A 24937-nucleotide genomic window follows, 5' to 3' on the forward strand; every position below is an offset into this window, starting at 1 on the left:
TGTAGGTAGGATTAAACTGCATACCAGCAAATTTAGGTGGCCCAGTTAAAGTGGTCTTGGTGCTCTTACACAAAACCCCAGACTTCCAAACAGCAAGGAGAATGTTGGGAAAATGCACTGGAAAGTGTGGTAGCAAATCAGGACAAATGCTTAGTAAACAGGTTGTCTATAAGCAGCTCTAGTCTGATCTGCTACAAATGTCAGCCTTCAGATATTAGGCCGCAGTCCTGACTGACTGACTGATTTCATTTTTACCCTGCTGTTCCTCTGAAATATTTAGAGGTGTGGGCTGATTTGGGAATAAGTCCTGGTTGCTTATCTCCCAGTAGACAGGTGTAGGCTTGCATTGTTCACCTCCTGCCCCAGGCCTATGGAAATCAGGGCGGTTCACGCCATGAAAATGAAACGAGAAGCAAAGCAAGTTAGTAAACGAAAGCACAAAGCAGTGGGTGAAAAGTAGCAAAAGCAACACCCTTAACTAACAAAAGCCTGCCTTTGAAAACTGGGTAAAATAGGTGCCAGGCAAGGCTTCCCAGGGAAAGGTGTTCCAGAAACATGGTGCCACCACTGAGAAGGCCCCCTCCTCAGTCACCCTTACCATGCTCCTCATGGTAGGGGCACTCCCTTGATCTCAACACACAGACCGGCTGATGTGGAGGCAAGTTTTCCTCCTGCTATCCTGCTCCCAGGCTGCTTACTCAAATGCAGACACATGTCAACACTCACTCACTCACTCACTCACTCACTCACTCACCAGAGAACCCCATTCTGATAAGATTGCAGGACACTTTCAGCTGTATTCCTCCTTTTGTGGTTCCCATCACAAGAGGGAGAGTGTGCACGCCAGCCAGCCAGTCAGCCAGCCAGCCAGCCAGCCTCCTCCCTCCCTCTCTCACATTTCTGGAGACCTATTGCATGTCATGTGTTGGGGCTGAATATCTGCAGCGCAGAATGAACCCCACACCTGGAGGCTCCCTGCACCAGCATTGGGAATCATGCAAGGATCATCAACGAGTACAGCCACCTTCCCACTGCAGATGTTTGCCCTCCAGGGCAAGGAAGGCAATGGAGTCAGCAAAGGCACTGTGAGATCGGGCAGGGCTAACAAGCATGGTCCTGTTCTTCCCTTCATGCTGCTGGGAGTGCAGTGTGTGTGTGTGTGTGTGTGTGAGTGTGTGTGTGTGTGTGTGTGTGTGTGTGTGAGAGAGAGAGAGAGAGAGAGAGAGAGAGAGAGAATAAATAGGGCTGATGTTTTTCTGGCATAACTTTTTTTAACAAAACCACATTGGCTTTTGAAACAGCACGGAACAGGCAACTGCAAAGGGAATGTAGTGTATGGCTTGGAGCCTTCAGTAGTGCATAATGCAGGAGGTGAAGCTCGGGGGCAGTGATGCCTTGTGTTAGAAGTGTGTCCCTGTTTTCATCTGTGAAATGCTAGCCTTCCACAAGACAGAAGGCATCAGGTCTGAACTGCGTGTGGCCCCAAAAAACTCCCGTGGGGGCTAAATTTGGCCTGAGGGCCACCTGATCTCAGGAGCACCCTAGATGTCCTTCCTTCCTTTATATAGCCCAAGACAGTCAAGCAGCTTTTAACTCCGCACTCCTTCTATGGTAAATGATGTTTACTGTTGCATTTCACTGATGGCAGGGAGAATACCAAGCTATCTGCTTTCTGTAACACAGAACCACTGGCGGGCTGCAGTCAAGTTATCTGCTCCGTGCTGCAATTTCCCTGAGCCTAAGCAGAGGGCTCCTTGGCATTCTGCTTAGTTGTTAAATTTGGCCCTTGCCCGTGCACTCGCTTCCAGTCAAACATTTTGCTAACCATATTAGGCAATATGGACACCAGCCAACGAGCAAAGAGCTGGTTGAGTTGCTTACTTTTCGTGAAGCGCTTCTTAACATTTCCTAACCTCCCTCATTTTCGTTCAGCACATCTGTGGGTTCCTTCTGAGAAATGAAAGGAAAGCCCTAGTTTACTGTGGTTTACTGTGTTAGATGACAAGTCTCAAGCCTGTTTGGAACCCTTTTGGTCCCTGATTCCGGATTTGGTTGCAGTCACTCATGGATAAGGAAAAAGCATTCTGCACATGGTCAGAAAAACACTTCTGTTTCACATGTTGGCTTTGCATTCCTTAATTCCATGCTATTCATACTGAATTTTTAAACCAAGATATTCTAGATTGGGGGTTCCCAAACTGTGGGCTGCGAGCTTCATTCAGCTGGTCCGTGGCATGTCCACATTAAACGCTCATATTGGTTTTTATTTTTTGTTGCTTGTTATTTCTTATATTGTATTTAAATTCTTGATTTTAATTGCTTTTTATGCCTTATATTGAATTTAGATTTGAATTCCATAGGATGCCATTTGTGATACAATATGAGAAATAAAAGAAGCACTAAGAATACTATTAAAAATCGCACAGCATCTAGCACAGTGCATTGATAATTACTATTACAGGCAGAAAAATTAATAGGTGGTCTACCAAGACCATCAGCAATTTGTAAGTGGTCCATTGGGGGTGGGGATCTGGAAAGAACTGGTCTAGATCTCAAATTGGCCTAGAAGCCCTAGACAAACATCTTTCCCATAATCAGATACAGGGGTTGGGTGGGTTGTTAATGAATGGTGAACAGAAGGCACAACACTCTGTCATGATGAAAGGCTAATTCTTCTGCATAGGAGTAAAACACACATAGTTCTGAGTGTTAATATTGTGTGTCTTAAATGATAAGCATTTCGCATGCTGAAACCTGTTGATTTATGCTGCTTGGTTTTGTAGCTGTGTGCTTAACTTGCAATATTATGCCAATATTAGGCAAATCTGTGTCCTCTTTGTTCTCAGTATTTGGTGATGCATTTACACAAAACAATGCATGAGTGGCCAATCTATAAGCAAACTGATTACATTTTGCACCATTTCTCTACAAAATTGTCATTAAACATCGCGTGCATGGCACACCACACAACATCGCATTGTCTGGAGGAGGCTGAGTGCTTGGTCGGAGCCAGTCACTGAATCTGCAGCATGCAAAACATGTTGTGCATGTGACGTTACATGCACATGATGTGCACCAGGCCCCTCAACATGAAGGGCTCTCGGCCCCCTTCCAGCAAATATTGAGGGGGCCAAGGTGTCTATGGCCCCCTAGAATTGGCACATCTAGGTAGGGTGAAGCTGTCTATCTTGGGAAGCAGATTTTGGAAGGTTGGAGACGTCTTCTGTATTTTCAGCCTCGTGCACCAAAAAGTCTTGGGCACTCTCTGTGCTGCAGGTAAAAAAGGTCTACTCTGGAAAAAGGTCCCCCTTCCTATGAATGGGTTTGCAGAATAAAAATACCCATGTACATGCACTTGTGAATGAACCTGTGATTTATATTTTTGTTAAACAAGATTCTCTTTGGGAGTGAGAGGCTGGAGCTTCTCAAAGATAAGTTTGGTCAAAGAAAGGAATTCCCTTATTAGATATTTCTCATGTTTCCTGCATGCAGTCACTGATAAGGTGCTTCTGAGAGATTAGATTACATGGGCATCAGAATGAGGAGGGGATAAACCCTTCGAAGGGGTAGGGGAAGTTTATACAAAGACAGTGCCTAAGATGAATCATTCTGCCATGTGATGGATGCGCATTATGAAGAATGCAAGGAAGGAGGGGACTAGATCAGAAGGGATCAAGGAAGATACTTTATGGCCTTCAGCAATGTGTAGAACCAATCTTAAGTCTCTGGGTGAAATACAAGCCTGCTTTCCCAATGGTGATTGTTTTTTTTTACCTTTGTTCATGGTTGGTGAAAGGACCAGTTTATATCAAATTAGTCTGTCTAGCTCATTACTGTTTACTCTGACTGGCAACCTCTTCACAGAGTTTACCTAATAACGTCAGAGTCAGGGCCACAAAATGGTGCAGGCATGCCCCGCATCAGCTCTCCCATCAAGGGGGAAAAGGCATCTGCAGTAGCCACCACTGCGTTCACTCACAGAGAGAGGTTCTTTTCACATCTCCTCTGTTCAGAACAGAAGGGTCCAGTCCTGGCATCCAGTGAGCTGCGGGTTTGTTTAAGGGTGCGTCTTCAATGTAGGAGAGGCTGAGGCAGTGCAAACAAGAACTGAGTAGGAAGAGCCAACATTGTGCATTGTGGATTTTTAAAGGGATATTTGGTGAGACCTTTTGTGGGCACCTGAGTAGATGCTGATAGACAGGCTGGTCCCATAATGCCTATCTACAGTCTCTCCACAAGACAAGCTTTTATTCCAAACAACAGTGCAGCATTGACTCAAATTAAAGTCATCGTTAGGTTCCTTGAAATATGGCAGGTTTGGCTGCTAACCATCCATCTGTGGAGTCTCATTCTCCAGCTTTTCCGCACAAGACAAGCTTTAGCAATCCCCTTGTGGCTAGGAGAAGCAGAAGCTTGCATGAACAAAAGACTGCACCCAAAGCCCTCAGAAGGACCCCTTAAAACACATGCAAACATGTGGAGTGGAAGGTGCATCTTGTCATCATTCCCCCCCCCATGCTACCTCCGTGTGTGTGTGTGTGTGTGTGTGTGTATTAAACAACTCTGGTGAAAGACCTGGTAATTCTGGTTTATAGGTCCAGAGGACTTCACTGTACCTTGCGAATGGTTCTACCGTCCAAAGCTGCTATCCGATTCACCCTCGGTGGAGAGCAAAATGTGCTCTCTGTACTGTTGTGCTTTATGCCGTTCCAATCTTTTTAGCAAATCAAATCAAATCCTTGGCAAGGCACTAAAATAATTTAGGTACGAAGGAAGATTTGGTTTTACAGCTATTAATTGAGCATGCAACTACACACAGGGAGATAACGATAATTGAATGTCATGCTCTAAAGAAAAGGCAGATTTGCTTATGGCTTAGAATGTCAATCTACTAACCGACCCTGCATTTTGCTGGCCACAGTCACCTGTGCAAGATAAGGAGCCTGCAGCAAAAGCCTGGGTGGTGATATGGAGACTCAAATTTGCCCTGCACTCGAGATCCCCTCTTGACCTTATAGGTTGAATCGAAAGGAAGCCCTAGATCTCAGCACTCTCATTTGCAAAATGCAAATATTAGTGTTTCCCGAGTTTGTTTCAAGGATGAACGGAACACTTACATTAAAGACATCATATTTGAAATTAATGGTTGAAGGTCATAGCATGAGATTCATGTGGGACAAAAGGACCGTGTGGGGTGGGGGTGGAAAGGAGCAGCATTGCAGTGGCAAACTCTGACACAAACGACATGCATACGTTAGGGTGGGTGCGGGGAACCAGTGCTCCTCCAGATGTTGCTGAACTACAACTGCCATTAACCCTGGTCATTGGCTAGGCTTGCTTGTTCTGATGGGTGTTAAAGGTAAAGGGACCCCTGACCATTAGGTCCAGTCGTGGCCGACTCTGGGGTTGCGGTGCTCATCTCGCTTTATTGGCTGAGGGAGCCGGTGTACAGCTTCCGGGTCATGTGGCCAGCATGACTAAGCCGTTTCTGGCAAACCAGAGCAACACACGGAAACGCCGTTTACCTTCCCTCCAGAGCGGTACCTATTTATCTACTTGCACTTTGACGTGCTTTCGAACTGCTAGGTTGGCAGGAGCAGGGACCGAGCAACGGGAGCTCACCCCGTTACGGGGATTCAAACCGCCAACCTTCTGATGGGTGTTACAGATCATCAACATCTACACGTGCCAGAAATTTGTACATATGTGGACTCTGTTAGATATAATAAACATACTTAGGTTGGGAGCAGAACCTGCCACTTCATTGCTGACCCACCACACCTGACCGGAAAAGAGCTAATGATTTACCCAAAGCAAATCTTGTGACTTAGTAGGGACTTGATTTTCTGTCTTCTTCACAATGTTCTTTCAACCACACTGGGTTGAAAGAACATGAATCGAGTTATGGTCTGAGCTCTCCCATTCATTCATTCACAGCTGGAACAAAGTAGGGGCTGATTACTTTCAGACAGCAGTTGCAAGATTATTAGTGAAAGAAAGGTGGAGGGTATCCCCTTCCATTCTTGCATGTGAAGAGTTCTGTCTGCTTGCTTTGTACAAGTCTGTTGCAGACAGTTGCTTATATGGCACAAAATTGGCAATCTTCTGCCACAGAATGGTTGCTGTGAAATGGGTAGCACTTCTTTAACTTGATAAATTATTAGGTGGCTTTGTCAAAGCAAATGCCCTTGTTTCTATGCTTCCATAGAACTTATTTAGAGTTTTTAAGCATCAAAAGTAGTTTTAAAAGAAAAATTAAGAAGGTAAAAGGAAGCAACTCCAAAAACAAAACAAAAATTGCCTGATTCTGCTGAGTGAAAGGGCATTAAAATGGTGTTATAGGACTCCTGTTGCAATATGTAGAATTACTATTGGCTTCACTTTGTGTGGGATGGAGGGGGAGAACTCCCGCTTAGATTTTCAGTGAAATCACAATTTGCTAAATAAAAGGGTGTGTGCGTAGGAAAGGATTGGAATTAACATAAACATAAAAAACCTTAATATAAAACATAAGTGCATAACAAGAGTATGAAATGCTGGCACATCTTACCCTCATTACCATTCTAGGTCCATGTTGTTACTTGGCTGTGACTCGTGATGCAGCTGGTTCTTGAGGATGTGGTGGCCAAGTTAGTGAACAACAGGCTGGATGGCTGTGTGGATGATAGGGGCAACTGCCCACAGTGTCAGCAGAGAGAACATGCTCAGCAGAAAGTCTCTGTGTGCAGCCTCCCTTTACCATAGGGGACAAATCATAGCTCAGGGGTAGAGTAAATGCTTTGCAAGTGGAAGGTTCAATCCCTAGTCAAGGTAAAGGGACCCCTGACCATTAGGTCCAGTCGTGGCTGACTCTGGGGTTGCGGCGCTCATCTCGCTTTACTGGCCGAGGGAGCCGGTGTACAGCTTCCGGGTCATGTGGCCAGCATGAGTAAGCCGCTTCTAGCAAACCAGAGCAGCGCACGGAAACGCCGTTTACCTTCCCGCCGGAGCGGTACCTATATATCTACTTGCACTTTGACGTGCTTTTGAACTGCTAGGTTGGCAGGAGCTGGAACTGAGCAACGGCAGCTCACCCTGTCACGGGGATTCAAACTGCTGACCTTCTGATCGGCAAGCCCTAGGCTCTGTGGTTTAACCCACAACACCACCCACGTCCCACCTTGATCCCTAGTATTTCCAGTTTAAAGGGCTAGTAGCAGATGATGGGAAAGACTCTCTGCCTAGATCTTGAAGAGTTACTGTCAGCCAGGGTAGACAATAAAGGTAAAGGTAAAGGGACCCCTGACCATTAGGTCCAGTTGAGACTGACTCTGGGGTTGCAGCGCTCATCTTGCTTTATTGGCTGAGGGAGCCGGTGTACAGCTTCCGGGTCATGTGGCCAGCATGACTAAGCCACTTCTGGCAAACCAGAGCAGCGCACGGAAACGCCGTTTACCTTCCCGCCGGAGCGGTACCTATTTATCTACTTGCACTTTGACGTGCTTTCAACTGCTAGGTTGGCAGGAGCAGGGACCAAGCAATGGAAGCTCACCCCGTCGCGGGGATTCGAACCGCCGACCTTCTGATCGGCAAGTCCTAGGCTCTGCGGTTTAACCCACAGCGCAATATTGTGCTAGAAAAGGACAATTTTAGGGTGGCTTCCTGGTGAAAATGAAGAAGCTCTGAGTACCGTATACATTGGAGCTGCAAGGAGACTAGATCATAGTATTTTACTGGCTCCAAAGTTGTCATCCTCCTCGCCATATCCATGTTGCAAGGACACTGATTACCATGTTGCATCAACAAGGACTTGATACTTTTTCATTAGTTCATGCCTCACACTTGATTTTTGTCGGTCAGATCTGAATCAGTCCTGCCCCCTCTCTGTGGCTTGCCCCAGTGAATCAGGTCAAGGAGGAGCCCGGACAGTTTGTTCTTGTTATGCAGAAAATATGTGGTGCGGTGTGGTATGCTACAAAAGGGGAGGAATGCTTAAGTTGCAGACAATGCCTGTCTTCCACAGGGCAGGCCTAAGCAAAGTTTTCAGAAGGGATGGGGAAGAGGCATCTGCCTCAGCTGCCAAAATGATTTGACTGACCTTGGGTTCAATCTAGCACAAGAAGAGCCCTGCTAGATCAGACCAAAGGCCCATCTAGACATCAGTGCAACCGTCCTCTACCCAGTTGTGATTTCCACATGGCTACTAGTCACTGATAGCCTTTTCTTCCATGCTGAAAGTCTTCCACGTTGGTGGCTCTTACTATGTCTTGTGGGAACAAGTTCCAAAACTATGGGCTATGTGGTGTTCAAGTATGCCACCACAACCACTGCCTCCTCCTAACAGGCTATCTAGATGATGTGCGACACCTGCAACCTTTGCACCATGCAGGCAAATCACCATGTGGTCTGCTTACCCGTTATTAATCCACCTATATATGTTCCTAATGATTGAGGAGTATCGTTGGTGTGAGAAGATGTCTCTTCATCTCCCAAGGACTGGGCACCTTTCTTACTAGGAGTCCCAATTTTAAATCCAAAAATGAAAAGAAAAACTATATAAACATCAAAAACCATATAAACATCAAAAACAAAGCTCCACCTTGAAAATCATCACAAAGAGCATGTGTTGTTCCATACTGTGTATTTCCTCATCAGTTTCCTTATTGGAAAAAGTGGGGTTGCCAGGCTATAATTGCACGGCCTGAATTTGCAGGTATGTAGTTGAATCCCACCCCCCAAAGTGTCTGTCTGGAAGCACCCAATAAATGAACCCCGTGGAGGCATAGCTCCTCATTTCCTGAGGCATGTGGAATGTGGAATTTCCAGGGTTTGCTTGTGGCTTGTAGAAGAGGGGGTGCTGAATTCATTCCATTCCTCCACTGCCCAAATGAAAGCATATCTGCACTCTCTGAGGACCTGGCCACCCTTCAAGGATTCCAAGCTCCCCCTGCCTACAGATGGAACTTGGAAAGCAAAAAACCATAGGCTTACAGAGCGTGTGTAGATACCCTGTGGTTCTTTATAGTTTACATAACAACAAAAATTTAACTATTCAGGAAAATTCAAAACCCTAGGAAAGAAAAGTCATGTCCAAAACCCCAAGGGCAATCCAGAACGAACCAACCAAGTAGAAACATGTGGAGCACGTCTCATCTCTATGTGTGCAAGAACAAAGCTAGTGACCACAGGGAATCCTGCTATGTCTGTTTTTTCCCCTATGGCCATGTTTTCAGTCCGCGTGTATTAATTTACAGTGGCACCTCGGGTTACATACTCTTCAGGTTACATACACTTCAGGTTACAGAGTCTGCTAACCCAGAAATAGTACCTCAGGTTGCTTCAGGATGAGAACAGAAATCGTGCTCCGGCGGCGCGGTGGCAGTGGGAGGCCCCATTAGCTAAAGTGGTGCTTCAGGTTAAGAACAGTTTCAGGTTGAGAACGGACCTCCGGAACAAATTAAGTTCTTAATCCGAGGTACCACTGTACTTATAAATTTAAAGTTTGCTTTATATTTACTCCAGGAATGCAGTGCTCACAGGAATGTAGGAAGTTGCCGTAGGCCAGAAGTAGCCAATGTGGTGCCCTCCAGGCAATGATGGACTACAATTCCCATCAGCACTGACCATCAGCCATGGGGGATGGAGCTGATAGGAGTTGTAGTCCAACATCAGCCCCAAGCAGTATGGCCAGATGTTGGGAAGGGTGCAAGTGGTAGCCCAACAGCATCTACAAGGCACCATGGAAGCTACTCCTACCAAAGTATTGTCCACCCAACCTAGTATTATCTACTCTGGTAGGCAGAAGCTTTCCAGGGTCTCAGGCAGGGATTGTTTTTCCCTTCCCCTCCTACTCAGTCCTTTTTATGTGGAGACACCAGGGGTTGAACATAGGATCCTTCTTGAAAAGGGTGCATCTAACGACTAAGTCTGGGGTCACCCACCAGCACAATGGTGTCTTTGAGAACTTCCCCTGGTATCTGCAGAGCCTCCACATCCCTGCACACAGCTCCCTTCATTGTGAGGTGGAAAGGGTGGTTTCCTTTCCTGCACCCCAAAATGGCATAGAGTTGAGGGAGGAAATTGGAAGAGTGGCAGTCTTCCAGCTCGGTGTGATTTTCAAGGTACAGATTGGTACACCTGAGAAGGTGAGGAACACAGGGAGATCAACAGGATGGAGGGGAAAGAGGAGTGAGCCTGAAGATTGGGGGAAGGGAAACAGAAGTTATCAGGGAGAGGTGGGGCGAGGGGAGGAAGTGAGGGTGCTAGAGGTTTCAGAAGGAAAAGTGTTCAAGAGAGTTTGAGAGAGAATATGGAGTGTCAGAGAGGAAAAGAGCATGCAGACACAAGTTGGATCAAAGAAAAGAGAATCTATTGAAATTGCATGTTTTTTTAATTCGTTCCCCCTCAAATCACAGATCACGTGTGTCTCCATTGTCTGAACTCTAAAAATCATGGATCCTGCACTTTTTAACATTGCCATGGCATAAAGACATGGATCCAAGGCACAGACCCTGATGAGGCCTCATATTTTTTACAAGAATATCCTGAAAACCACCATGAAATCGTAGGTCACCTCTGTGTCTGCAGATGGTCTTCTGTTGGTCTTGTCATCTCATGCCTTGGCTCAATGGTTTTATGGTGCTGGCAAGCTCTAGTAATGTGATGGGGTTTTTTTTTTAAGTGCAGTCACCAATTAAAGTTTCAGTTTGATTTGACGAGTGTGGAGGTTGCATGGAAAAATCATGCAAATCCATTTTATTTCTACTGGATTTGAGTCTAACCTTGACCCCCCACAGAAAAGCAAAGTGTTGAATCCAACTATAGGCACTACCTAGAGTAGAACCATTGAGATTAATGGAGCAAATTTAGTAATGCCGATTGATTTCAATGAATCTGCTTTGAGCATGGCTAACATGAGACAGAACCCTGTGTGTGTGTGTGTGTGTGTGCAAGTGCAAATGTTTTCTTTCTGTCTGGGGTAGGTGGGGAGGGTGGAAATGTGGTACAGGGAAGGGAGAAGGAGAAGGAAACCCATAAGTGCCCATGGGTCCAGAGACTGGCAACCCCTGAACTAAGTCTTGGCCTCTCCCCCAGAAGTACTAGAAGAGTCCAGCAACTTATTGTGAAGTACTGAGCACCTTGTCCAGCCAGGACTCTGGCTTCTAAATATAAACTGCTAAATGTCCATATGTGGTGGGCTGTTCTGGGCAATCTTGATTCATTCTGAAGGTATGTCCCAATGAGGCAATCCTTTGGCTGTTTACTTGGGCACCAACAAAACCCATAACGATCGAAACCCATTTTTATGGACCGTAGCAGAAGCCAGGTAGTTCTCAAGGGAAATTTATGGGTTTGAACGAACAGCAAGATTCATGGGGCAAACTAGCAGCGTTATTTATAGCATAGGATAAAATTTAGGTTTACCACTAATTGCAGTTTTTTTTTTATTTTAAAAAATTTAATACTTGCAAAAAAGAGACATGCGTGATTTATATGGAAATACGTTATGAAGTTTCCATAGTGAAACAGAGTGCGATAGAAAAAGGGTTGTCTGTGTCTTATTATTTTCTAATGGCTGTCACAAGCAATTAATTCATTGGGCTTGTTCATTAATTTGAGTTTCTTGCAAAATAATGTATGGATTTTAATTTGTGTTTTTGCTTGCGTATTTATTTTGAGAACTGAGTTTAAGTGCTCTTCTGAAACTGAAACCTTAATAGGCTCATAACATAACACATTCTTTCAGTTTCAGTCCAGTGGTCCAAGGAGAAGCAGGAAAGCCCAAGCCAATAGCTTGAAATGGCAGGCTTTACCTACAATGCAAATATTTATTTACTCATTTTACACAAAATATTTATAGGCATTTTTTTTTTATTAACGTAACATTGAAAGTGGGCACTTCAAAAAGAGGAAAATGTATGGGAGCTTTATGGTTAGCATGAGAGCTCAGAGATTAACGCAGAAATCTCATTCGTTCAGTTTCCCGCCTGTTCATGTTAATGGAGGGAGGGCTAGGTCACTAGAAACCCTGGCAATCCCAATGCCATCAAAGATGAGGATATGCTGGGGATTTATATGCTGGGCCTTCTTCATATGTTCAAAAGAACATATGGAAGCATAAAGTGGATGTTGAGGCCATCGGTCTCACCCCCAAGTAGGGATGAACTTGTTTGTTTGATTCCAATTGTGAGTTCTGCTTTCCCCATTTCTGTATCAGCTTGCAAACCCCCCCCCCCAAATATCATCTTGAAAATTGGTGCTTATTTTTGTGTGTGGTTTACTCCTAACATACACGTTTTTTGCACATGTCCTACTTTACAAAGGGCCATCATCTGCTTGAAATTGCCCTCTATTTGAAGGACAGGACTGCCCCTATCATTTGCTGGCGTGAGGCAGCTGCCTTAGATGGCAGGAGCTTTGGGACCAGGGGTGGCAGCCAGGTTTTAGAGGACAGAGATCTATGTGCCATGCGGTCTGCTCCCTCCATGCTAGCCTTCTGCCTTTAGGAGTACCGTCCCATCACCAGTGTTGAAGTGAGACTCAACTTCCAGTCCAGTTGGCTTCTCTAAATGGATTGGGGTGGGAAGCGCCATCTTGCTTTTTGACCCAGGGACTGAACAGTCTTGAACTGGCCCGGTTGAAGGACTGTCTAGTCCGAATCCAGTTTAAAGCTAAAGAACTTTTAAAGAGGAGAGCAGGAAGGACCATGAAGTTGCCCATCAGCAACTTCATCAACCATCAGTTAGTATCACCTGGGCAGCAAACTGGGCAGGCACACCGCTCCCCCGATCATAGCATTTATCTTCCCATATGGTGAAAGGTATCGTGTTTCTATTTAATAATGTAATTATTTCTGAATGTGTAATTAAACTGCAGTGGTTATTTCTAAATCTGTGTATGTAAATGTTAGCATAATGCACATTTGATGCAAATCGCTGCTCTCTCTTTTTTTCGTGGTGTATTCCCACGTTTGGGGTGACACGTAAATGGCCACCTTGTCAAGCAGCAGAACCAGGAGCCCACAGAAAGCAGCAGTGGGGTCCACAGGTTTTTTTTAGGGTGCCTAATGTTTCCAGCCTCTGACCTTGGCCCGGCATGGGTTCCTTCCTGATGCTTGGTTGTTTAGCAAAAGCAGCAAGAAGTACTGTCATGGTTTTTCCTTGCCCCTCCTCTGTTCTGATGACAAAAGCTTAAGAGACAAGCAGCAGTGGATCTTCGTAGGAAGAAAGAACTATGAGCAGCACCTGGCTCCAGAATTCTAAGCACGTGTCTGTGCTGATGGCGTTTGGCACCTGCTCTGGTTGGTGAATCTTGCTGGGTCTGCCCAACCCTAGTTTAGAGAAGTCTGTGCAGGGTCTGTCTCTGAATATGTTGGCCTCTCCCAAATATACTACAGTCTCTCTCTCTAGCCTTATGTTGCTAGCTTCTTCGCTTGGATCAGGGGCTACAGTGAGAGGCAGGCCATATCTGTTGTTTTGCATCTTCCCCATTTGTCCTTGGAATGCGTTTGCTATTCTTGGCGTATCGAGAGATGTTGTTGGGAATTGACTAAGCTGCTTCAAGGTCTCTTGGCTCAGTTGGTGCTTTACTTACTTGACATTCCATTTCGTTAAGGGTTTTTTGTCAACCCCCCCCCCCCCCGCAAAAAAGGGCTAGCGATTCAGAGGCCTTCAAGGCTGATTGCACCAGAGGAATAAATTACCAATGAGGGTTCTTAATGCTCTTGCCTTCTCAGGGCATATTTATAAGGCAATGGTTGGAGAGAGGAAGGGACTGCAGATTGCTGAGGGGAGCAGAGTGCATAGAGGATTCACCTGCTCTGTTTGCAGCTGACTGAGGGCCATGAACATGAGATTCTTAATCTGAGACTTGTAAGTTCAAGCCTCACCTTGGGCACAAGATTTCTGCATTGCAGGGGGTTGGACTAGATGACCCTCGTGGTCCCTTCCAACTCTACAGTTCTGTGATTTTGTGAAAACTAGGTTGAGCAATGACAAACACAGATACTTGATCCATACCCCCCATTTCCTGGAGAAGTAGAGAGTTCCAGGAGCAGCTGTTTACAGAAGGGGTAGGGAACCTTTTCTGGTCAATGGGCCAGATTCTTATTTCCTCACTTCTAGGAGACCAATTTTGAAAAGGTGTCAATCACCTGATGCCATCACTTGAAGCTGTGGTTTGAAGCTCCAGTGGTTGGAACATCAAAGCACAGAGTGAGGCTGTTTGAAAGTCCTTTTCCAAGCAACCGTATGCTGCTCTTTGAAGCTCTGAAAACCATAGCTTTAAAAAGCAGTGTGGATCTGTTTGCAAAAGGGCTTTTAAACAGCCCCACACTATGTTTTGGCTGCATGCAACCAAATGGAGCAAGATTGAAGCCTCTGCTCAACAGCTGATGAGGAAAGGGTTCAATTCCGTTGGTAGCAGTGGCCTACTTCGCCAGCACATTCCCCACCCCACTCACATCACCCAGTGATGTCAGCTGATTGACAGATGTGTGTGGTTTGGGGGAAATGGCCTCAGGGGTTTGAGATTGCTCACCCCGGGTTTACTGGGTAACTTCCTGTACTGTATTGAGACATAGCAAATTAACTATGCCCTGCCTCCTCAAACCCAATACAGCCTGAAAACTCACTCCTTTTCTTCTGTGAGAAAACCTCTGGTCCCTCTTTGATTAATACATCTGTACCCTGCTGCCTGCACAGGAACTGCACCACCATGAAAGAAACACAAACTCTTGATTTATTTTTGCTCGTAGTTTCAAGTTGTATTGCTGTAAAAATGATGAATGAATCTCCTTTCAAGGTTCATGGCTATGACCTGTGTCAGATGTGCAAGAATCTCAGTCTTCCCTAACGGCAGTAGAAAGTTTTTTAGTTTTGCTCATCCAAAAATGGAACAAACGCTCTCTATGCCAAAAAAGGCAGAGATATTGGACTCCCTCCAGCCAAAATAGCTTCGTTCCAGTGAAAACAGGAATCAGATGTACAGTCCTTATGATAGACTAATAGCACAGTGCTATTTGCCATATGTTAATTGCAGTGACATTAGACCCATATTTTCTCATATGCAATTGCCTTAATTGTTACCATCAGTGGCCTGCAATGTCAGGCAGGAATGTCATTTGAAGAAATTGCTATTGCAGAAGACATTTTGGTTCAGCTTGGGCATTCCTGAAAGTCGTTTGAAAGAGGGAAGCCGTGTTTGCATCTGTACAGTCAATCCGTCAGGTAGCGAAAACAGATGGGACTCTATTTGGTGTCTCTATTTGGTGGGGAAACCTGTGACGTTCCAGATGTTTACACACACACACACACACACACACACACACACACACATATCCTACCTTTTCTCCAAGGAGCTCAAGGTGAAGTGCACACTTTGCTGCCTCTCCATTTTATCCCCCTTCGCTGTCAGGAGCTGGAGTCAGGTGCAGGTCAGATATAAAAAACATGGCGTCAGTGAAGTCAACTCTTCATACAAAGAAACAAAAACAGCTCAGGCCTCGTGATTGCAGCAACTCTTCCCAGTAGGTCTTGCCCCAGTGAGGCAGTTGCGAGGACTGATGGTCCTTCCTACAGCTGCCGAAGTCCCCTCTTCTCCAGGGTTCCTTCCCCCCAAGCAATTGGAGCCTGTGCCTGTGTGCAACCAATCTCTCCTCTGCACTTTTCATTTCTCCGTTTGTTCTTGAAGACCGGAGGTGGGGGTGGGTAGAGATGGTTGCAACAGGAGGGGGAGACTCCCTGGATTCTTCAGCAGCCGGCCTCCTCTCTGTCTCCTGGCCCTCCTCCTCTCCAGCCTTTGAATTAGGACTGCTCTCTGCCATAGCTTCTTCCTGCTAACTAAACCCTGTTGCTTCTTCTACTTCCAACACCTCCTTCTCCCAGTCTGGAGGTGCTGTTGGTAAACCAGGAGGTAGCTTGGTCGCAGGCAAGTAGGCAGCTTGTATGATGCAACTGGATTTCTATATACAAACAAGTTGCTCAGACTGCAGAGGTTGGCTAAGGTCTGTGGATTTATGCAACACCGCTAGAGGCTTAGGTCACCTGAAAAGTGTCGGGTCACTAAACTGTAGTACCTCCTTCTGGCCATCTGGCTGGGTAGTGCCCAAGAGCAATTATCAGTCACTCCCTCTTCTGGCAAAACTACTACTGTGATACAGGACTGACTCCTAGAGTTCCTGGTGCTAGATACTTGCTGCTGCCCTACTTGCATGTTGTGGTCAAAGGGGGCTTGTGGAAGTTGTATATAATCTCAATTTATTGTTCCCAAATTAACATGCAAATAGAAGTGGAGTCAAATTTGTATTTGTTTTCAGCCTAGAACAGTCATAGGAAACCTGTGGCCCTTCAGATGTTGACTCCAGGAGTGACAGACAGGGATTATGGAGGTTGGATTCTAATAATGTCTGGAAGGCCATGGGCTCCCCCATCTGTGCCCTAGAGCAGGGGTCAGGAAACTTTTTCAGCAGGGGGCCGGTCCACTATCCCTCAGACCTTGTGGGGGGCCGGACTGTATTTTTTTGGGGGGGGGGGTGAATGAATTCCTAGGCTCCACAAATAACCCAGAGATGCATTTTAAATAAAAGGACACATTCTACTCATGTAAAAACACGCTGATTCCCGGACCGTCCACGGGCCGGATTGAGAAGGCGATTGGGCCTTAGTTTGCCTACCCATGGCCTAGAGGGTGCCTGTTTGCATGAACCCCGGCCCAGATTTAGGGAAAGGAAACCTTCAGTGCAGGGCTGGTCCACCCATAAAGCAAGGGGAGGTAACTGCCTCAGGCAGCAGATCCACCAGGGCAGCAGATTCTGGTGTCAACCCCCCCCCCATCCTGATGTAGATTCTCCCTCACCCGCTTCTTCCTTGACAAGGAAAGTAAGGAATATGTCATTTTGGTATCTGCCTCAGGTGCCAAAATGTCATGGGCTAGCTCTGTTGCAGTGTAATAAACAAGCATTCATTGCTCTAGCTCTTGTAAATGAACAGAAAGTGTACGTGTTAGATTCAACTCCGGTATTAATTTCAAGCCAAATAAATGTGTAACTGGAGATCCAGTTGACGCCGAGGCACCATTAAAAGCGAGAAAAGAAGGGGAGAAGCAGCCTTTTATCTCCGCCGTATCCCTTGCCAGGCGAGTGGATGTGACACATTGTCACATACAGACATCATTTCTGCAGTTCAGAGGAAGAATTTGAAGCATTTCGCTGCACTATTGAAGTGGATGGGAAAAAGTCAAAGGGGGACTATTTGGAAACTTTCAGTCAGGCATTCCAAATTCCTGCAAAGGCATCCCAGAGCGATCATCATTCTGGAGAACTTCTGCTGAACAGCACTCTTGAGACAGAGAGAAATATGAGAGAGAGAGAGAGAGAGAGAGAGAGAGGATGGTTTGCCTTGAGAAGAGTAATGCCATTGTTTTCCTGATAATTACTTTGAGACTTCATTCAGTGGTGTGTGTTGGCATTCAAGAAATAGACGCTGCATAGGTCAGGAGCTTAGAATCCCAGCTCCTGAACTACTTCCTGCTATAGATTTTTGAAAGGGCAGAAAGATACCAAGAGGAGGAGCCATAGATCAGCAGTGTGGCTGAAGGTCCCAGGTGTTATCTCTGGCACCTCCAGGTAGGGCTGGGAGAGACCACCTGCCTGACGGTCAGTGTGGACAGTACTGAGTTAGATAGCTCAATGGTTTGACTTGGTATAAGGCAGTATCCTTCTATCTTCCTATGCTCCTAATCCATTTCTGTGAGTTTGGGAACATAGCGCCGGGTTTCAAGAGATGTTTGGGTGTGCTGAGCTCAGCCAAAGAAGTGATAATGGTGGTGTAATATCTGTCAATGTGAAACTGAGGGGGGGGGGGGAATCTAAATTAGGGATGAGAAACTTATTGGGACTCCAACTCCCAGCAGCCCCAGTCAGCATGACCCGTGGTTAGGGATGATGGGAGCTGGCGCCCAACGACCTCTGAAGGGCCAGTGGTTCCCCATCCTAACCTATTTAGTAGTACAGTGGTACCTTGGGTTAAGAACTTAATTCATTCTGGAGGTCCATTCTTAACCTGAAACTGTTCTTAACCTGAGGTACCACTTTAGCTAATGGGGCCTCCCGCTGCTGCTGCTGCTGCGCCACCACCGCACAATTTCTGTTCTCATCCTGAAGCAAAGTTCTTAACCTGAGGTACTATTTCTGGGTTAGCAGAGTCTGTAACCTGAAGCCTCTGTAACCTGAGGTACCACCGTATTTTAAATTCAGTTGATTTTTATTTTTTTATTCTTTTACATTGCCTAGTGCCTTAATTTAAAGCAAGAACACACCTGTGAGTTTCTAGGAATGCCCACTCCACCCCCCAAAAAGTAATGTTTTATTTATTTGTTTACTTTTTAAAACCACAACAGCAACACATAAAAGAATAGCAGCGGGGAACCTGTGGCCCCCTGGATACTGCTGGGCTGCATCAGCCCCTGCCCCCATAGCCAGGGATGCTGGGAATTGTAGTCCAGTAGCACCTCAAAGGCCACAGGTTCGTTGTTCCTCCTGTAAAGGATCAGGCAAGACTGAATACTGTGCTAACTGGGGCAGATGGGGCACAGTCCAGCACAAGCTGGCAAGGGGTGTTCTAACCACTATACCATGCTGTCTCCCAGATACTGAAAGGTGTTTGGCATCCTTCCCTTATGAACTTGCGTATGAGCATATCCTGGGAAGCAGAGAAGAGATGTCTAGCTCTGCCCCCACTTCCTTTCTTCTTCTTCCTTCCTTGCATTTTTCTCCCCAAGGAGCAATGGAAAGACATTTTGGTGGATGGCAGCGGGTTGTGTAGTTCATAGACTTGAGTGCAGTCTTGAGAACGTTTAAGAGCTAACACTCAGCAACGAGTAAGTTTCCCATGAGAAGCGCAAAAATAATGGAATGCCATAAATAGCTAATACTATTTGTGTTTCCTGCAGACAAAGAGGGGGAAATTGGCTGGTTTTAAGCATCTGTCACAGTCATATTGAGGCATCTGGCTATGTTTTTGCAGTGCCCGTCTCATACTCCTTTGCCCTACAAGGCAGAGAGACAAAGGCCCCATCCGTGCTACACATTTAAAGCAGTATCATGTCACTTTAAATGGTCATGTCTTTCCCCCCAAAGAATCCTGGGAAATGTGGTTTGTTAAGGGGGCTGAGAGTTGCTTGCTAAGAGACCCCTATTCCCATCCCAGGACCATAAATCCTAGAGAGGTTTAACAATCAGTGGCTCTTCCCAGGGAATGCTGGGAACTGTAGCTCTGTGGTGGGGAATAAGGGGCCTCCTAGAAACTCTAAGCACCCTTAACAAACTAGTGTTCTCAGGACCCTTTGGGTGAAGACACGGCTGTTTAAAGTGGTGCAATACTGATTTAATTGTATAGTGCGGATGGAGCCAAAGAACCCTTTGCCACTCATTCGGTTTGACGAAAAGAGTCTGTTTCCTGATATATTTCCTGATTATTATTTCCTGAGATAATCAATCAAAGGCCGACAAACAGAAGGGAACAACAAGCGAAAATTCACATCATAAGTAAACTATTTGTCAGTATAGAGGAATGCAGCATTGATTGGAAGTATTATGTATGGTCCACAGGAGGGAAATGGACTCCTGTGCAGTGGTGTTTCTGAAGTGCCCTGCATGAAAGGAGTCTGTTGTATGTTATATTGCATGCTCACCTAGCTTTATGAGTGCGGGGTGCACTCTGCACAATTTTCGATAAGAATAATATGAAACAAAAAAACGCACACAAAACCCTCACCCTTCCCTTCCCTGCAAGATGGAATGCTAACCAATCCCCTTATGGCAAATGCAGTGTTTATTTTTAATTAAAAAATAACAGAGCTGAGTTGACCTCAGTTTTCCCAGCTGCTATTCTTCCATCATAGCAGCTCATTGGTTGGTTTTCCCTTGCTGATTTCTGTCATTATTTGCACTGAGCCTGTATGTGTTATATATATATATAGTTGTGCAATATATATATATATATATTCACATTGCCTCCTATTTATTTAGCAGTACAGCTGGCCAATTGTTCACTAAGGGGTAATGCAATATTAAATGTTTTGGGTCATGCAGGCTGGCATCAGCTGTTGCTTCCCCAGGCAGCTCTTGGGGACTCCAGGACCTTAGTGGAGCTCACCAATGAATGCCTGCCAGCTGACCCATTAGGTGGCTAGGTCTGAGCTGCCCGTTTAGTTTCCCTCAATGCCCTGGAGCAGTGCTAAGTATGGGGCATTGTGGGGAATTAAAATGGTGGCTCTATAGTGCCTGGCATGGACTGCAGTGCAGCGGCTGCCACTGGGGCACTCTGACGGGGCCCTCAAACTTGGAGGTAACCCTGAGGCTACCTGTGGTTATATTTTGTCTGTGTCGCAAAGATTTTAGGTTGCATTACCACAGCATTTGTGGCTATAACTCTACCCAGCCCCAGTACAGTGAAACCTTGGTTCACGAACGGCTTAGTTGCCGAACAAATCGGCTCCTGAATGCCACAAACCTGGAAGTAAATGTTCTGGTTTGCGAACGTTTTTTGGAAGCCGAGCGTCCAAAGCTTGAGTGCAGGAAGCTCCTGCAGCCAATCGGAAGCTGTGCCTTGGTTTTTGACCGGTTTCAGGAGTCGAACAGACTCCCGGAATGGATTAAGTTTGAGAACCAAGGTATCACTGTACTCGAATTACAATGGCCCAGAGAGATGCTGTTCTGTGGCTGGAGCCTACTAGGAAGTTAAAATGACAGCTGTAAGGCATCCAGTATGAGGGATTCAGGAAACTAATTGGCACCAAAGAGGGCTACACTGGGGTGCTGGAGCCTGGGCAACTTTCCCAAAGATTTCACTTACTGATCCTGTGTGTTCGTCCATTCAAGGAGCAGCCTGTTCAACCAGGCTGGGAACATTAAATCTGCCATGTGGCAATCCCTTGAAGACAGCTGCAGCACCTGGAGGCAATCAAGTCAGATCATGTATCCACAGCAGTGACCAGGGGAGGAATGACTGCCGGGAGGAAGGCAGAAAGCATAAATGCCATAGTACACTTGCATCAGCACAACTGATGCCTTCATCTGCCCCAGCTGTAATGAAACATGTCTCTCTTGTATTGGTCTCTACAGCCACAGTAATAATAATTTATTATTTAATAATAATAATAATTTATTATTTATACCCCGCCCATCTGGCTGGGCCTCCCCAGCCACTCTGGGCGGCTTCCATAAAAACCAAAAATACAATAAAATATCACACGTTAAAAACTTCCCTGAACAGGGCTGCCTTAAGATGTCTTCTGAATGTCAGGTAGTTGTTTATCGCTTTGACATCTGCTGGAAGGGCGTTCCACAGGGCGGGCGCCACTACCGAGAAGGCCCTCTGCCTGGTTCCCTGTAGCTTTGCTTCTCGCAATGAGGGAACCGCCAGAAGGCCCTCGGCGCTGGACCTCAGCGTCCGGGCAGAATGATGGGGGTGGAGACGCTCCTTCAGGTATACTGGACCGAGGCCGTTTAGGGCTTTAAAGGTCAGCACCAACACTTTGAATTGTGCTCGGAAACGTACTGGGAGCCAATGTAGGTCTTTCAAGACCGGTGTTATATGGTCTCGGCGGCCGCCCCCAGTCACCAGTCTAGCTGCCGCATTCTGGATTAGTTGTAGTTTCCGAGTCACCTTCAAAGGTAGCCCCACGTAGAGTGCATTGCAGTAGTCCAAGCGGGAGATAACCAGAGCATGCACCACTCTGGCGAGACAGTCCGCAGGCAGATAGGGTCTCAGCCTACGTACCAGATGGAGCTGGTAAACAGCTGCCCTGGACACAGATTTGACCTGTGCCTCCATGGACAGCTGTGAGTCCAAAATGACTCCCAGGCTGCGCACCTGGTCCTTCAGGGGCACAGTTACCCCATTCAGGACCAGGGAATCCTCCACACCTGCCCGCCTCCTGTCCCCCAAAAACAGTACTTCTGTCTTGTCAGGATTCAACCTCAATCAGTGGCAGCAGGTGCTGTAACTCTCCAAAAGTTTGGTGCACTCTTCTATTGTCTCCTGAGATAGGTGGGTGCCAGCAATTAGCAAGATGAGTGTGTTTTAGGGGTGTTGAAGAATTCCAAGGAAAGCTGAAAGGGGAACAGAAATTGCCGGTGTCTGCTTATTTTCTCCATGACCAAAATGGAAATCAATTCTGCAGATATGATTGGTATTTGCTGCAGCTGTTGTTTTGAGCCTGAAAATACGCAATTGATTATGTGATCCTCCCTGCTTTTGCATTGTGTTTCCTTCACATTGAAATGAATGGAATGGAGTAACATAATGACAACATGAATCACACAATGGATGTAATTAATTATGTAATTTATGCAATTTTGCTACAGTAGCGAGTGAAATGAATAATGTAGCTTTGGGGAGAAGGCGAACTGCAGCCTGTTGGAAACAGTGCTGCAACACATTGTGAAATGGAAAACAGTGCTTCCTTCCATCCCAAGATTTGTAAACGCAGAGATATATCACAGCCCATGTTAACACTGCTAACATTTCCTATATAATACCCAACCAATTCCACACTTCTTTATGGTCAAATATAAGAACAAAAAACCCCAAAGTGTCTTGCAAAAGAGATTCATCTTCATTTTAAGTGACTGCTCTGCCTCTCCATTTTGAAGTAATTCTGGTCTCTGCCAGCTAGGGTAGTGTGAGCAGCTGCCAAGCGATGCTTCGAATGAGTCAGTTTCTATTTGCCTCTTGTCCCAACAGCTATTTCCTGTCTCCTTATGGCACTAATTCTGTGCGCATATTAAAACTTGGATAGGAAAACCCCAGAAAAAGCACTTCTTCAGCTTTTCCAGAAAGGCACAATGAACTCCACATCCTGCTGTCATTAGAGCTCTTGGTAGCAGAGCTTTTTGAAGCTAGACGGCAAATGGAATGTCTAGGGAAATGCAGTGAAGTAAGTAATTTTTATTAACAGCAGTAAACAGATTGCTCCGGCAGGGGTATTCTGTTGCAGAAACGCCCCTCTCCAATGGCCTGTGTCATTCCTAGATGTGAAGATTTGCAAAGAGATGCATGGGCTGTTTTGACTAAGGCTCGATTTGGACAATATGCCGTTCATGTGGAGCCCACTGGAAACTGCCTCCACAGGACCACTGCTCTCTGTGGCAAGCTGCGCACTTTTTGTTAAAGGCACATAGGGCTGGAATCACACCAAAAAACTTTATGCAGGCATGGGAGGAGTGTGCAAGCCTACGACCGAATTCCACAATGTTTTTAAATTAGAAGTGCACAAAAAAAGCTGCTCAGTTTTAACTGTGGTGAGATCCCAAGTCAGTAGCCATAATTCAGTTAATTGTTTTTCTTCAAATTACCCATGACCATAAACAGCTCCTAATCTTTCTGGCTGAGAGGAAATAGCAAAATCTTTTAACAAAAGTAAGATGACTTGAATAAGCGACATTCTTGTCAAAGCAGTAGCTGCGCTCCTTTGGCTGTTGGAGCTGATGAGGAGATGAAAGGGATGGGGAAGCTGCCCAGGTTGGTATTGTGCAGAGGTTTGGCGGGAAAGGTGAGCACTTTCTTCCAGAAAGGCTAGCTGCCAATATCAGGTAGTTTAAGGCCTCTGAGATATCTTCTTCCTGTTCTCTTCAGAGCTTGCAGGACATGTGGAGGTGATCGGGTTAAGGGATCACAAGTCTTGCCTTCCTTCACAGCCCAGATTTTCTGTCAGGAACTGGATCATGGCCAGTCTAGTCACTGGAGGTCCGATTAATTTGACATCAGCAGAAATGAAGATCTGGGTTTGGACCAGGGTGGCCACTTACACCTTGTAAACAAGAGAGACATGGCCACCCTATTTTGGAAGAGGGTTTTGGGTGACAGGAAAAGAGAAGGGTGCTTCTCTTGCTACTGTTTGTCACCTGACTTTGGTGGTTTTTGTAGTGGTTTTCACTTTGTCCATGAGTACTAGAAACTGTGTGCAATTTAAATGGTGTATATAAGCCAAAGTCCCCCTTATTTAAAGCCCTAAACGGCCTCAGTCCAGTATACCTGAAGGAGCATCTCCATCCCCATTGTTCTGCCCCGACACTGAAGTCCAGCTCTGAGGTCTTCTGGCGGTTCCCTCACTGTGAGAAGTGAAGTTACAGGGAACCAGGCAGAGGGCCTTCTCGGTAGTGGTGTCCGCCCTGTGAAACGCCCTCCCACCAGATGTCAAAGAGATAAACAACTACCTGACATTCAGAAGACATCTGAAGGCAGCCCTGTTTAGGGAAGCTTTTAATATCTGAAGGACTATTGTATTTTAATATTGTGTTGGAAGCTGCCCAGAGTGGGTGGGGTATAAATAATAAATTATTATTATTATTATTATTATTATTATTATTATTATTATTATTATTATGGCTTCTCTTCTGTGAAGAGAAATCTTGCACACCTGCACACTCTTATGTGTGGGAAGCCTGTGTCTATATTGCAGCTGCCGGAGTAAGTCTGTTCTGCAAAAGTTCCTGAATGTAAAACGACAATGTCATGTTGCTTTCGTCTCTCTTCAACGGAGTTGTGCAATAACACAGAAATGTTCTGTGTGGACTGTATCCTTCACCTCCTGAATCCTTTTCTTTCCACAGCGATAGCCTACTCAGGCGGCAGAGCCATCTCTGTCATCTAACCTCAAGCCTTCAGTCTTTGACAAGCGACTGACCAGCTTTGACGTGCTTGCCCAGCTGAGTCAATGTGAGTATGATGGATGAGCTTTTGAAATTTGTGCTACTTTTGCACTGTTGTTTTCTCACTTTTCTTACTTAAAAACACAATGCATTGCAACAAACCATTGTAGGAAAACTGACCTTTCATGGGTATTTGTACTCTACTTAATGGGAAGAAAAAATCAAATTCTGTGCTGAGAAAACCTACATTTCCCCCTCTCCATCATGCAAATCCAATGGCTTTGAATGGTAGAATCAGAATAATTC

General features: G+C 45.7%; 1 protein-coding gene across 16 annotated transcripts in view; it reads left to right on the forward strand.

The window, feature by feature from the left end:
- Positions 1-24937, forward strand: part of CALD1 (caldesmon 1) — a 178266-nt gene that overhangs the window by 50342 nt on the left and 102987 nt on the right. For all 16 annotated transcript variants that reach the window (XR_014538750.1, XM_083572665.1, XM_083572689.1 and 13 more), the window contains one exon: positions 24593-24698. The gene's annotated coding sequence lies outside the window, so the exon portion shown is untranslated. The remainder of the gene's footprint in view (positions 1-24592; positions 24699-24937) is intronic.

The sequence above is a fragment of the Podarcis filfolensis genome, assembly GCF_964270895.1.
Source record: "Podarcis filfolensis genome assembly, chromosome: 10".
Lineage (NCBI taxonomy): Eukaryota > Metazoa > Chordata > Lepidosauria > Squamata > Lacertidae > Podarcis > Podarcis filfolensis.